Source organism: Camellia sinensis, chromosome 4, assembly GCF_055761805.1.
Source record: "Camellia sinensis isolate YWXY chromosome 4, ASM5576180v1, whole genome shotgun sequence".
Classification (NCBI taxonomy): domain Eukaryota; kingdom Viridiplantae; phylum Streptophyta; class Magnoliopsida; order Ericales; family Theaceae; genus Camellia; species Camellia sinensis.
The window spans coordinates 120784077-120800176 of NC_138964.1; the positions used below are offsets into that span (position 1 = coordinate 120784077).

General features: G+C 39.2%; 1 pseudogene; it reads right to left on the minus strand.

The window, feature by feature from the left end:
* Nucleotides 1-11255: 11255 nt before the first annotated feature.
* On the minus strand, nt 11256-13518 carry LOC145824007 (protein FAR1-RELATED SEQUENCE 8 pseudogene; annotated as a pseudogene).
* Between the last annotated feature and the right edge of the window lie 2582 nt (nt 13519-16100).

A 16100-nucleotide genomic window follows, 5' to 3' on the forward strand; every position in this document is an offset into this window, starting at 1 on the left:
TTATCTAAAGTGTGTCCATCCCAGCAAAGTTGAAGCGTTCTTGTTCGAGATACACAAAGGTGTATGCGGAAGCCACCAAGGAGGAAGATCATTAGCTTACAGAGCCATTTCGCAAGGATATTAGTGGCCATACATGTAAGCAGATTCAGAGAAGTATGTCAAGAAGTGCGAGAAATGCCAGAAGTTCACACACCAAATACATTAACCAGCCAGAGAGCTCCTACCTTTAACTAGTCCATGGCCCTTTGTAATGTGGGGCTTGGACATAGTCGGACCACTTCCAACAGCACCCGGCAACAGAAAGTTCTTTCTCGCAGCAACAAACTACTTCACAAAGTGGGTGGAGGCAGAAGCACTAGCATCAATAAAAGAGAAAGATGTAAAAAAGTTCATCTGGCAAAATATCATCACTCGGTTTGGCATACCGAAAGCTTTGATATATGACAACGGCACTCAATTCGACGGCAAAATTTTCAGAGGCTTTTGTGAAGAGTACAAGATAGAGTTCTACAATTCTACACCAGCATACCCCCAAGCGAATGGCCAGGCGGAAGCATCAAACAAAGTCGTCTTGGATGGACTAAAAAGGTTAGAAAAAGCAAAAGGCAAGTGGGCAGAGGAGCTCCCCCATGTTTTATGGGCTTACCGCACCACACCACGGCGGTCAACTGGCGAAACACCATTTTCCTTGGCCTATGGCATGGAAGCAGTAATACCACTGGAAGTTGGCCTCCCCACCATCAGAAGCGAAAATTTTGATCCAGACTTAAATAGAGAAGCCATAGCATTAGAGCTCGACCTTGTAGAAGAACGAAGAGAAAGGGCACTGGTTCACATTGCTTCATACCAGCAAGAGTTGTCCAGAAAGTATAACAAGACAGTGCACCCAAGGCAATTCAAGATTGGAGATTGGGTACTACGCAAAGTAATGGGAAACATCGTGGTACTCGGAGATGGCAAGTTGGAGCCCAATTGGGAAGGACCTTACAAAGTGGTCGGATTAGCAGGAAAATGGGCATACCACTTGGAAGATAAGGACAGCAAAGCCATTCCCTAAGTATTTGTAATTTTCTTTTTTCTTTCTCAATAAAACAAGTAGCTTCTTTTCAGCATAGTTGTTTCACTTTGTAAAAGATTTTGCTTTAGGGAGCTAGGGGCATTGAAAGCATAGTTGGCCGGAAAAACCAAACACCCCTCCTAAGCCCAAGATAAGGATCCAGGCTATAGGACGTTTGGTCGGAATAAACCAAACACTTTACTCTAGGTTGGCAGGAAAAACCAACACCCCTCCTAAGCCCAGGATAAAGATCCAGGCTGCAGGACATTTGGTCGGAATAACCAAACACTTTACTCTAGGTTGGCAGAAAAAACTAACTTAGAGGTTGGCTGGAAAAATCAACACCCCTCCTAAGCCCAAGATAAGGATCTAGGCTGCAGGACGTTTGGTTGGAATAACCAAACACTTTACTCTAGGTTGGCAGGAATAACCAACTTAGAACTTGGCTGAAAAAACCAACACTTATTATTCTTCAGCCGAGATAAGGATCTAAGCTGAAGAGGTTGGCTGAAAAAACCAACACTTATTGTTCTTCAGCCGAGATAAGAATCTAGGCTGAAGAGGTTGGCTGGAAAAATCAACATTTATTGTTCTTTAGCCAAGATAAGGATCAAGGCTAAAGAGGTTGGCAGGTATTGCTAGTCAGATTGCAAAGCTAAAACCGAGATATTTACCTCGGCTGGAAAATGTCATACTACATTCAGAATACTTTTGAAAAGTAAAGGCAAACATAAGAATAAACCGAAATAACAGTTGAAAAACAAAAGAAGCTTTCATTGAAAATTCAAACCAAGTACATAAGAGGGGCCTCAGCCCGGTTACAACTCTTTGTCCAAAAGCAAAAAAGAAGAAAAGTACAGAATCAAGAAAAAAGATCATCTAAGTCAACATCAAGCACAATCCGGTCTTCACCCAGGGGTAGCTCGGTTGTGGCAAGCACCCCTTGGTTAGGCTCGGTTGAAGGCACCGTATCAGCAGGCAAAGGTGGGATGGAGACCTCTAGAGTGGGGGAGGTAGACTGGCTACTGGGCTAAGTGTTGTCTTCTGGAGCCTCATCCTCATCCTCCTCTTCCAGAAATTGTTGTTGGACTGTAGCAGCATACTCCGCCAGTGAGCTCGGTATGAAATATGGAAGAGGATTGAAGACCTCGGTCTCAGGTCCATGACCGAGCTACGCCACACCCCCCCTCCACCCGTATTTGAAGAATAGATCCTTCGTAGCCTCGCACTGTTTGATGTACAAAGCTTCGCCCTCTTTGAAACCGAGGTTCTCCGCATCCTCCAGCTTCTTCTCAAGCTTGGTTATTTCGACATTCTTTTTCCCTTCAAGCTTGGCCAACTCGTGTAAATATTTGTCTTTTATCACGGCTGCAGCCTTTTGTTTGTCCGCCTCAGTCGAGCTAACAAGACCGGTCAGACGACCATTCTCGGTTCGTAGCTCGGCTAGCTGCTTCCTGGCCTCTTCTAGCTCAGCGGTTTTTTCAGTTACTTCGGCCATAGCCTGCCTTGTTGTTTTCCGAAGTTCTAACACTCGCTTGTGAGCAATATGGTTCTTCTGTATGGCCTACAAAAGGATGGAAAGAAACTTTTTAAGTACGACCGAGCAGAAAGTTATAAGAATTTGAAAGATAAGCAAGTGAGCTACTTACCAGCACCATGGATTTTGTGGACGAGCGAAGGGCCTTCTTCATCAACAAGGCGGAACGCTCCTGCTGAGGGTTTGGTGGAAGGCTTGGCGGAAGGATGGGTTCTTCTTTATCAACAAGGCGTGGCTCGGTTGTGGAAGTCCGAGCACGCTTATTGGGACAGGATGATGAGGGTTGATGGAATGGAAGTGCCATCACGGTCTCCTGAGTCTGACCGGCTGGTGGTACCTCGAGCTGGTTTGTTTCGGTCAGGAAGGCCCTCACAGCTCGTTTCTTGGCCATCTCTTGCTCAGCGGTTAGAGGGATCAATTTGATTTGGGGCAAGTTTGGGTCCGGTTCAGGAGAGGCTTCCAATAAGAAGTCAGTTACCTTGGCCTTCTGTTTGCCACTATATCGGTAGGTCGGCTGAAAGTCCAATAGCTCGGTCCAACTTCGGTTTGGATATCGCAGGGCGGCGCGAAGTATATTCAAGTTTGGGTAGGTGTATTGGGACTTGAGGAAGTTCAAATCTGCATAAAAGAAAACAACAGTTAATGCGGTTTAAGATGAGAAAACCGAAGTAAAGAAAGGCATAGTATGAAGCCGAGGTAACTCTACCGGCTACATCCTTGTTCCAATTTATTCTGTCACCAGGGATCTGGGCCTGTTGGTCCTCAAAATTTCCAGATACCCAGAGGAAGTCATCATCGTTTACGTCTTTATCCGGGGTATCCTTTATTATCTTTTCACGCCGGCGTCTTATTCTTAAATAATAGACCCATCCATCTTCGGTGGAGCCTATAGAATATTGATGGAAGAGCTCGGCTAAACAGAGATTAAGGCCAGCCCGGCGGTTTAGCTCGGCAATACCATTTATTATACGGTAAGAATTGGTGGAAAGTTGGGTTGGGCAAAGGTTGGTCTGCCTAAGGAATTCACAGAGAAGAGGCTGTACAGGGAATCTTAGTTCGGTTTCTACTATGGACAGAAGGGTAAAGGGAACGAAGCCATGTTTTCCCCATGGTATGATGTCCAGGTTGGCTAAGATGAGATGGACATCATCAGGGATGTTATAATCCTCTCAGAATTCGACCATGGCACCTGGTGAGTTGACTAAGAATCTATATTATCCCATTTGTGGTTTAAGTTATAAATAAGTTAAGCAATATTAGCTCGGTCGAAGTATGATGCTGAGTAGCTCGGTTGAGCGCTCAAAGGAGTGCCTGGGCAACCTAAGTCTGCAAAGTGAAAAATAAAGGTGTTAAGCACAGATCGCTGGACCGTGCTACAAAAAACATGGGCAAGATAATTAAAGTCCTAGCTCGGCTACGTAAAACGCTATCAGTTTTTAGCTTGGTTTGTGCAAGGGGCTTTTTAGCCCGGTTAAGTTTTTGGGGCAGCACCCTTAGTGCGGTTTGAACTAAAGGAGCTGGTTCAGCCCCAAGTTTTAGCTCGGTCGGTGGTTAGAGCTATTGGGGAGCAATCTTAGCTCGGTCTGAACTAAGGGAGTTGGTTTAGCCCAAAGTTTTAGCCTGGGCAGCGATTGAGGTTTTCTACCATGGTATTGCGTAAACTCAGTGCGGTTCGATAGCCCGGTTAAAAGAAGCGGAGGGTCCCTAACTTGTGGAAACTACAAATGTGACGTGAAGTTTCAGTTCAGTTATTGGGTATGGCTAGGATAGCACCTAATACAAATAACTTCCTAGTGCGGTTGGAGTATGATGTTGGATCAAAATCAGTGTTTCTCAGGTTATTCATGGAGTACCAGAGGTTCTACTACATGGTTTTTCCCAAAAATATTGTAGCAAAAGTGGAGTATGCTTTGAAAAAACATACAAATAAAACATGTTATGTGTTGCAAAACAAGTCCGCAAACAACGAAAACGAAGAGGATTCGAACCACTTACCCGTTCAAGTTGAAGAGGCTGAAGATGAGAGCAACGGCAACAAGAACACGAGCTTGTGCAGTATAGAAATGGGGTTGCAGAAGCTCAAGCAAGAGAGAGAGAGAGGATGAATAGTGCAAATGAAGGGTTTCAAAACAAAAGGTTTTGTTTTGTGAAAAGGAAGGAAAAAGGCGGGACTGTTCAAAAATTACGGAGTACAAAGACGGCTGACAGCTGCATTGGGCCAATAACAGTTCGCCATGTGTCCATCGGATAAGAATCGATTCAGTTACAGCGACTGAAGAGACGTTTTGACCGGACAGACAGAGCTCAGTATGAATTTAGCTCGGTTGGAAGGCTAAAAGTTTTTTTAGCCCGATTGGAAGGCTAAAGTTTTTTTATTATTTAGCCCGGTTGGAAGGCTCAAGTTTTTTAGCTCGGCTGATAAACGGGTAATCCCTATCATGCTGCGCAGATGGAATTAAGGTGCAATTGAGAGGATAATTTATAGGTAAATTAGGCTGAGCTGGGTAATGTGCCGTTGTGGGCATAGTAAAAAGGGCTTGGAGATAGCCCAGTCCAGAGAGAGCTTCGGAGTTAAGCTCGGTCCATGAGAGCTTTACAGGTAGCTCGGTCACCACACGCAGAGTTAGCTCGGTCGTGGCATATTGCAGTTAGCTCGGTCATACTATGTTGGGCCGAAGTATGTTGAGCTTTCCTTAGAACCTTGCTACTAGTTAGCTCGGTCCAAGCTCATTGTGGATAGTACGGTTTCGGACAACCCAGTTGGAATGTCAGCTGAGGTACACGCGCAGTAAAAGGAAGAACTGAGCTATTTGGAGCTCGGTCTAGTCTGCGGCTTTAGCGTGGCCATGTTATCTCGGTCGTATGGACATCCAACCGTGGTAGAACCATCTCACTTGGTTTAAGCAGTGAGAGGGGTGTTGAGGGATAAGCATTATTTTTCAAGAATGTGATTCCTAGAAGGATTCTACATGGAGGAGTAAGAGTCATACTAGGATTGTGCCACACGGAACCTATAAAAGCTCATAACATCACCTATGGAGAGGTAACACAACTTTGATTTCCAAATACGCAGAGCTTTTTGTCTATTTGTCTATTTTGCTGACTTAGGCATTGGAGAGGTATCCGGCACACACCCACCGGCTAACTCACGTTTGTGTTTTCAAGGAGTAAAGCAACGACGTTTGGAGGAGCGTGGACTTGATCAACAGGATTATATGAGAAGGTTTATTTCTTTCCCGTACAAAAAGGGATTGGAAATACCATACAGAAAAAAAAATAAAATAAAAGGGATTAATGTATGATCTTACATTGAAGAAGCAGGAGCAACATAAAGAAGAAGAGCATAATGGCAACTCTGCGATTGAAATTCTGGCGTTGCACAAACAAGTGATCGATTATTTCAGATCCTATGTTGCTCACAGATGGTTTGACAACCATATTCACTATAACCTTCTTCACAGTATCTCCAAATGGACCCATATTTATTAATTGATGCTGCTGCTGCTACTGCTATTGAAGTGGCTTGTGCCACCATGGAGCCTATCAGAACTCTTATGTTTATGTTTGGTTCAGGAGGTTGAGCTGCTTCATCAATGTTGAAGTTGCCTCTTTCTCCTCCTCCTCCTCCTCCTGAGTTCTCTATGGCCAGTGGCGGTGGAGAAGAATTGGGGTCGGACGTTGCGTTGTTGGAGGGAAGAACACTTTCTTCATCCTCAGAAGTAGTAGCAGATGACAACAGTGGAGAGGATACCGAGATCTCAGCCAACGGTGTGGTGTTCAAGCCGTCGGCGATCGGAGTTGTTGTTGCCTCTACTCGTAGGAACTTTCTCACTTCTCATGTGTGGATTTCGAGTCCTCACCACTATTTATAGAATTATTTTGCTAATGTGTTCAAGTCAATTATATGTATTTGAACTCTCCTATTTTGTTGGTTGAACCCTCTTTGTAGTTTTTATCCCATTTAAATATATTACAATACGTAAGTGAGAGAGATGAAAGAAAGTCATCAAGGCAAAAGAAAGAGACATATCCAAGTGAGAAAAATAAAGATATTTTTGGGGTCTTTTTTTGGGGGGAAAGAGACATATCCAAGTGAAACTCCTCTTTGTGGGGTCTTTTTTTTTTTTTTTAAGATAAAATACAACTCAATTAATTCTCCCTCAAAAAGTCTCTGAATATGAGAAGCTCTGCTCAATTTGATCCCTATAATTTATTATAAGGTAAATTATACAAATGGTCTCTATAATTTACTCATTTTATCATTTTGGTCCCCGTCGTTTCAATTTGATCAATTTTGCCCTTGAATTTTACAGATTGTGTCATATTAGTCCAATAAATAATGGCAGTTAAGTTTGATAGATAAAAAATCAAATGATGTGTCAATTTGGTCCTTCTAATTTACAGGATGTGTCAATTTGGTCGCTATAGTTTATAGGAATGTCAAAACAATAGGGACTAAATTGACACATCTTGTAAACTACAATGAGCAAATTAACATATCATTTGATTTTTCGTCCATCAAAATTAACCGCCATTATTTATTGAACTAATATGACACAATCTGTAAAATTCAGGAGCAAAATTAATCAAATTAAAACAACAATGACCAAAATGATAAAATAGTTAAACTACAAAGACTACCGCCGTAATTTGTCCTATTTTACTTCATCTCCTTAATACTTTTTCTCTCTCCTCTCACTTGTGTACTTTATAGGACCTAATGATTTATCCTCAATTTTGCTCCCTCAGTTCTATCACAATTATGTAAAATCAGAGAGGTTAAAAATAAGAGAGACAACGAGTAAGAATATGTTCACTTCACGTAAGGATGAGCCACGTTATTAGAGTGGAATTGAGACAGGTAAAATCAGGAGTTGTAACACCAATTATATATATATATATATATATATATATTTCTTTTTTTAATATTATTTTGGATAAATTACACTGACATTTGCTGAGGTTTCTATTTAATACAGATCTCTATTTGCATTTGAAAAATTATACTTACCCTTTCAGATTAAAATAACATATTTGTCCCTTAACCTTTATACATATAAAATATTAAAATAATACAGATATTTTGTTCATGTCATTTTAAGAGAAATAACAATCATCTTTTTTTATTTAACTTACACAAAAAAATTGAGTTTTTTATTTTTATTTTTTGTGTTTTTTATTTTTATTGAATTTTTTTAATATTTCAAATATATATTTTTTATTTTTTAGATACACATAATTGAGATATAAACATCTCTTTCACTTAGTTTTGGAATTTTCTCTCTGCTCACTTGTCTACTTTTCCTTCGGAAAATTATCTAGTGTGCAATGCACACCGTATGTAATTCAACCATAAAATTATATATATTTTTATAAATTTACATAAATGATCTCATAAAAATAAATAAGTTGAATACAAATTTACGTAAATTCATAAGAATTTATGTAAATTTATATTTAATTTACATATTTTTATGAGATCACTTAAATAAATTTATAAAAATTTATACAATTTTATGATAAAATTATATACAATATACATTACATCAGTGCATTTTCCGTCTATTTATAATATTAAATCTTTCTCCCTCCGATCACTACTTTATTTCATCTCTCTAACTTTGGCATTAGAATTTCCAATCCCCCCCCCCCCCCCCGACTCGTGTGCTCATGGTAATTGAGAACGTGGGAAACTCTCTAGCATTGACTCTTTCTCTTTGCCGACTTTCTTCATATCCGTCGACTTTCTCTCTCCGCCCCTTATGATATTTAGGTGACTTTTTTTAAATTATTATTTCAATTTAAAAATACAAATTGTCATTTCAATTTGAAAATGTATTTGAATTTTGTAAATTTATTTTGAGATCGATTTTGGTGATTTAAACTGTCAACTTTTTAAGACTCGTTTATTTAAATATTTATGTAAAAAAATAAAAATAATTGAATATTGGCAACTATTGTTTGAATCATATTTATTTTTAAAAAATGAACAATAAATATAATTTTAAGAATAATTATCTATTTTTTGTAATATAAATTTGATTCAAATATATTAAAACGGGTCTACCAAGCCCAAACACTTGCCAAACTCTTAATATTAATCCCTTTTTTAGGGGTAATTACACCCGAGAAAAAGTCAGGAAAAATATATATATATATATATGAAAAAATTTATAATTTTAATTATTAATATTTATAAAATTTCTCACTGATTTATATTTTTTAAGGTGTGATTTTTTTTTGAATTTTTTTTTTATTTTTAGTGATTTTTTTATTAAATTTTGTCATTTTTTTTTATTTTCCTGTCCTTTTTGTGTAAAGTAATTTTTTTGATAGATTGTGAAAAAAAAATGAAAAAATTTGAAAAACCCAAAAAGTATTAAAAAAAAAAAAAGGTCTACTATTTTTTGCTTATTTTTGTCTTTTTTTGAAATTTTTTTTTTTTGAATTTTTTGGTTCGTCTAGTCAAGTTGGATCTGAAATCTAAAATTTTTTGAAAAGATTAAAAAAAAAGTTCACTGAAAACTAAACAATTATATTGCGTTTATTTTTAAAAACTTTAAAAATATAAAGTATTTTTACAATTATTAAAAATATAAAATATACTTAAGAGTTCTTTTTTTTTTTTACTATTATAAAAACAAACTTTAATTTTTAAATGTTATATATTACATACAAATTATAAAAATATTCTTTTTATAGACATTTAAACATGGGAGAATTACATGTAGGTTGGAGAAGAAAAAAAAAATAACATATGGCAGGTTCAAGTGACACTTGCACCTCATAGCCTTTCATTTCCACCCCACGACAAATACACTTGCATCTCCCATGTATTGGTAATTTTTTTCTTTTCTCCTCCCTACATATAGTTTCCCTTTAAATATCTCGATGGCTGCTCTATCTCCAACTCCCTCGAGTTGGTTCTTTCTCGGAGGAATTATATATAGAGAGAGAAGATAGAAAAAAATTACAAGCATATGGGGTGCAAGTGTCACTTGCATCTCCATGTGTTGGTGATTTTTTTTTTTTTTTTTTCTTTCTTCCACCTGCGTGTAATTCTTCTTTCTTTTTTCTCATTCCATCCCATGTGGCCCAATCAATTGTTGCCATCTAGGATACAAACACTGATATAAAGTAAAAAGGTAAAATTCAATTTATCCTCTTATGAATTAAGTTTGGAGCAATTTACGTATTTATAGATTAAATATAGACATAAATTTTCCATACAATTTTAGACTAAAATACAACGATTATGTTTTGTATCCAAATTGACGAAATGTGCACTAAAAAGGCCAAAATTGAGAGTGGGCTTGTGTTTAAAGAAAAAATTAAACTAAAATGAAAATTAAAAAGACATTTTTACCCACACCTTCTCCAACTATCTCCATCTTAACCAACCCAAATCCTAACCATGACCTTAACACCTAAGCTCTCTCCACATCCTCCAGCCAACCTATCTCCCTCTCCAGGCTCTGCTGTAGTCCATTCTTCCTTCTCCAACCACCGCCGTCAGCCTCCAACTACCCCCGCCCACCCTTCTTTCCTTCTTGACCACCGTCACTATTGCCTTTTCAGTTTCAAACTCAATTTCTAACCACAATTGCGGTTCTCAAAGATATTTCAATGCAAGACTTTGGAATTCATTCCATCTCTTACCAAAACAAAAGAAATGCATCAGCAGGATTTGCTCTGTTTATATATTTGATATGCATATGTATATACAGTGTGTATATCGTGGATTTATAATAAATAATTAAAAAATTAGTGTTAGTTTGGGATGGATTTGCTTTGTTTATGTATATATATATGATGTGCATATGTGTGTATATATATATATAATGTATATATCATGGATTTAGAATAAATAATTAGAAATTTAGTGTTAGTTTGGGATTTAATTTAATTAATGTTTTGTTTCTTGTAAGAATTACTCATATTTCTCATCAACTTCTCAACTTCCCCATTGAATATTTTATGATAAAAAATTCCTAATGAATCTATATTCTAACCGAGATTCTTGTGATCGAGTGACATATAATCGTGCCTTAAGGTACAATGAGTAGAAGGTCTGGAGTTCGAGTTAATGAATCAGTAACGGCCTCTTTAAGTTGTAACCTAACATACTAACATTCTATTTTTAACCAAAAAAAAAAAAAATCTATATCCCAAGTTGATACTCGTTTTCTTTGCAAAAAAAAAAAAAAAAAACTAGTAACATCTTTCAGATTCCATCATGTGTGAACCAAATTTTTTTATAAATTCTAAATTAAATTTTATTAATTTAAACTCTAAATTATTAATTTGTTTTCAATCTAAACTAATTATTTATTTTGGTTAAAAACAATTGACTGAAAAAAATATATATATATTTTAGTCATTAAATGCCATACACGTTAGATGGAGAGTCCTGAAGATCGCTTTACTCATATTACTCTAGCTATATTTTCTCTAACAGGTTTTGTAGTTGGTTCGTTCTATAGAATTATTGTAAGAAAACCCCATGAGGGCTGGATAGAAATTAAACAAAAATAAACAAATACATAAAACCAAAATTGATGTCATTGCCTTAGGCTGAGCAGTCACTCTGCTTATCTGCCACTAGACATATGAACAAAATTGAAGGCATAGGAACAAAGATTTTGAACCTGAAACTTATAATTACACATGCTTATCTGCCACTAGACGAACCTTATTCAAGGACTCCTTGAATGCTTGCCAAGCAGCCATGTAATGATCTTGAGATCTCATCCCTTCCTCAACAACTTGTACTGCTTTTTTACACAAGTGATCATACCACTGAACCGGATTACTTATATTGATGCTATTGGATCGAAGATCAAGTACATACAAGCGCTCCACATCCTTTCTCCATCGGAGAAATGTTAGGGATCATGAAAATTTTTTCATGAAAATGATCATGAAAGATTTGTGACCCTTATAATAGATTGATTACTGTGTAGTGCTTTATTCTAAGTGTAACTCAAAGGTCACAAATCTTTCATGATCATTTTCATGAAAGACTTTTCATGATACCTAGCATTGCTGTTCTCTATCGTGGCAGAATGTGCTGTACTGGGATTTCCTCGACACCATTGTAAGTAAGAACACACAATGCATGCTGGCATAGATAACCTTCGAAATTGAAGCAACTACAATTGCAGCAAACTTCTAATCCCTCTTTATCATACATAACTTTGAAATTTTTTATCCCTCTTAGATTACCATCTTCCTCCCTTTCTTTGACCATGTACGTGATGATCGGCCCATTGGCATGAATTTGTGTTACGCTTAAACAAGAAGCCATCATATCCACTTCCTCTTGGAACTTTAAGAACAATTATTTTGTATACACTTTTGAGAGCTGTGATTCAAATGGGCATCTTGTTTTTAACATGGGGATCGACTCTTTTGACTCAAAATCATCTAGAGATTCCTTCTGATACTTTTTTTGCAGAACTAATTCATAAATGTCAAAAAATTCTTTCAAAGAGGTTTCTTTATGAACATACCCATCAAAAAATAGGTTCGTCAACGCACCTGGTTGGGAAGCAAACATTCCTGCGAAAACTGCCTCTTTCGAGTAAACTGGAGCCCATCGCTCTCAATCTTCATATAAAGTTTGAAGCCAATTGTGATCCTTAATTCCAAAACGCTGGATCATATCCTCCCAAGCTATTTCAAATTCATCTACTTTGACAGAGTTGTGAACAATTCTACCCAATACGGTCTGGAATTCTTCAGATTCCCGTAGTTGCCCCGAATTCTCGAGAATGCTTTGCATGACAAGTGACAAACAAAGACGATGGCGAGCCCTTGGGAAAAATCTCTGCAATTGCAGTTTGCAATGCCTTACACTGGTCTGTGAGGATGGTTTCATTTGCAAGCAGACCACAACCAAGCAAAATTGACTGGCCATGGTGATTTACTCCGACAAAAGACACAAGAGGAACCTCATATTTGCTTGACAAGCATGTCGTGTCAAGTGCAACGACATCACCAAAATACCCTTATGCAACCCTAGACCTAGGTTCAATCCAAAACACGTGCCTCAAATGGCCTTCATCGTTGATATCCATCACAAAGAAAATGTGAGGATTTGTTAGCTGCATACGACAAAAATAATTGTGAATAACTTGTGCATCTCCTTTTTTGAGCTTCAAGCGCTTGGACTCATCAACATGGTTACTGACTTCTCTTTCACTCGAGCTACCATAACCTACAATATCTACAACCGAGGTTCCGTACAACTTGATTGTTCGTACTTCGACGTCAATAGATGGCTCCAACTTTCTTTTGGCTCCAGCATCCATCTTCTTGTGTGACTTGGAGTTCTGAGCCCTTTCAGGATCGAATAAATGGTTGTGTTCAAGCTTAACTTCATCGACTCTCCACCTATTGGATTCCACCAACCTCAATCTCATCATTGCTAGACAACCAGTTCTATTTTCCTTCCTTCGAGTGCTTGCCTCTTTTATAGTTTTGAAACCCTCACAATTACAACAGAGTACCGCACCGCGTTTCTCTTTGCTGTTACGTTTTGTCCATGAAGATTTGACCCTGATGGCAAATCCCAGCTCCTTGGCATAGCAGTTATAATAATTATAAGCATCATCATATGACTCAAACTCCAACGCCACAACTGGTGGATGATAACCCTTTCCACCATTTTGATCAATTGTTGTATCACAGTCTCCTCCATTCTCATGATAATTGCTTTCAATCTCGAGCATTTGATCACTATTGTTTTCATTGTGGTTGCTTTCTATCCTAAGCACTTGATCACCGTTGTTCTAAAGGTCATTGCTTTCAATCCCAAGAACTGGCCCCCTGCCAGGGTCATTGCTTTCAATCCTAAACACTTCTTCACTGTCAATTTCATGCTCACTGTCCCCTTCCTCAAGCAGTTGCTCACTGTTTTCATAATCTTCTTCAATCTGGAATGAGAAACAAACCGCCGATGTTATTTATTCATTTATTATATCTGGAATTTCGGGGGGGGGGGAATACTTCATACTTCCTGTTAGTGATTGTTAATGTACACCTAAACCTACTCCACTACACACTCCACTTCACCTACTCCACTACACCACTCCACCTCCACTTCACCTACTCCACTACACACTCTACTTCACCTACTCCACTACACCACTCCACCTCCACTTCACATCTCCTATATAATGTACATACAATACACAATCAACATATATCAATCATAATACATACATTATTCTCTCTGTATTTCTCTCTTTATACATCAACTCTAATATGGTATCAGAGCTAGGTTAAGAACCTAGTCATTCTGCTTCACCGGCGGGCGGCAGCCTCGCCTTAGCCGCCCGTCGGACCTCTACACATACCTTGACTCCGCTGCCACTAAACCCAATTCAACATTCACCTTCAAGATCAGAGCATCATCACCATCATCCATCTTGGTCACCTACATCAAACACACTCAACTGGCCGCAACCGTCGCCGGCGCCACCCTCTTCGCCGTGGGAGCCCACCTCTCTTTCACCAACGTAGCCACTCAACAAGCTCGCACCAAGGCCCGCAACGACTTCATCAAAGTCCACCTATCAAAGCATTCAATCCTTATTTCAAAAAAAAAAAAAAAAAAAAAAAAAATTGAGTTCTCAGATGAGGAATAGTAACCACGTGATCGGGCTACTGAACTTCCTAACTTTCCTCCTCTCAATTCCCATCCTGGGCGGCGGCATATGGCTGAGCACCCGAGCCAACACGACCGACAGCCTCCGGTTCCTTCAGTGGCCGATCATCATCATCGGCGTGGCCATCATGGTCATCTCTCTAGCGGGCTTCGCCGGAGCCTGCTATCGCAACACTTTTCTCATGTATGTCTATTTGTGGGCCATGTTCCTCATACTCTGCGACGGCATTCTCAAGCTTCTCGACACCAAGTTCTCTACCCAGCACATACACACACGGCTCACTCTCATCTCTCTCTAGCTGGGTCTCTCTCTCCATAGACACACACAGCACACAATACTCACTCAGCCACCCACGCACACGGCATCCCCAGCACCACCAACAGCACCACCAACTACTCCACAACCGAGCCACCATCACCTACAGCCTCACTCACCTTGACTGCTTCATGTTCTTCTTAGGCCGAACCTTCAACCAATCCAACACCCCAAACCGTGGTCCCTCTCTCTCTCTGATACATATATTCTATTTCTAAACCCGTGGAGGGTGGAACAACCTGTAAAAGCTTATCCATATACTTCTCTCTCTCTTCATCCAACCCACCAACTTAGCCGCTTTTTGTCCCCCCACCATAATTGTTTCCACCACCCACCTTTCTTTTTATTTTCTTTTTATATATATATATATATATTTTTTTTTATTCTCACCAACACGGATACCAATCTTCCTTTCTTTTCTTTTTTTTTAATCACACCCATCCAAAGCCCAAACTTTATTTTTTATTATAAAGCTTAATTGGTGCTCTCGATTCGCCATGTTCCCCACTCCCTCCTTTATTATTTTTATTCATCATTATATATTCATCATCACCATGCTTATCATTTCATCACCATTACCATATTTTTTTTATTCGATTCCCTTACTTTTCACAATAAAAAAAAAAACAAAAACAAAAACAAAAATCCATTCACAACCCACTCGATTTTCATTCCACACACTTGTCATTTTTTCATGCCGGGGATCAATCCCGATCACAATTTTACACAACAACAACAACAAAAAAAAAAAAAAAAAAAAACAAACAAACAAACAAACAAACACCCAAAACCACAACCACCACATCCACCGGCGGGATTTTTCTTCTCTACTCTGCCGCCGGTCTCTTCTTCTTGCCTTCGTCCTGGACGGCCCTTGACGGTGCTGCCTCCGTGTTTCCCACTCCACTGGGCACGATCACTACTCCCTGCTCCTCCACTGCAGCATATGGCGGCCCTCCAAATCGGAACATAACGGTGGCCTTCCGCTTCAGCTCCTTATTTTCCGCCTTTAGCACACTTATCTCTGCTTGCGCATCCTTATACATGCGCTGGAGCAAAGCCAGTTGGGCGTTTAACTGCTGCACCTCATTTGTCCTACTCTGCAGTCGGTGCGACAGGTTTGTGACCGCCGTCATGGTCTCCACACATGACTTCAAAGTATACTGATTGGCCTCAATATCAGTTTGCACCGCCATTTTTTGCTCCACCGACCGCATCGGAAAGTTTAACGGCGCAAAACCAGAGGCGCTTGGTTGAGGTTCACTGGCCACCGCACCAGTTATCTCTCTTGTTGACTCGTTGAGGTCGGGAAAGAGAGTGAGCAGACCACGGGACGAAGAGGCCATATTCTGGGTAGCTGAACGGGAAGACGAGGCCATGTTTTTGGGTTGCTAAGTGTTTCAGAGAAGCAGCGATTACCGATTGGTACTGTCAGACAGGGTTGGTTACAGAGTGTTTCAAGATTTGCAGCTCTTAGAGACAAGCTCTCCGAGAGTTCAGAGGTTTCAGACTGGTTTGC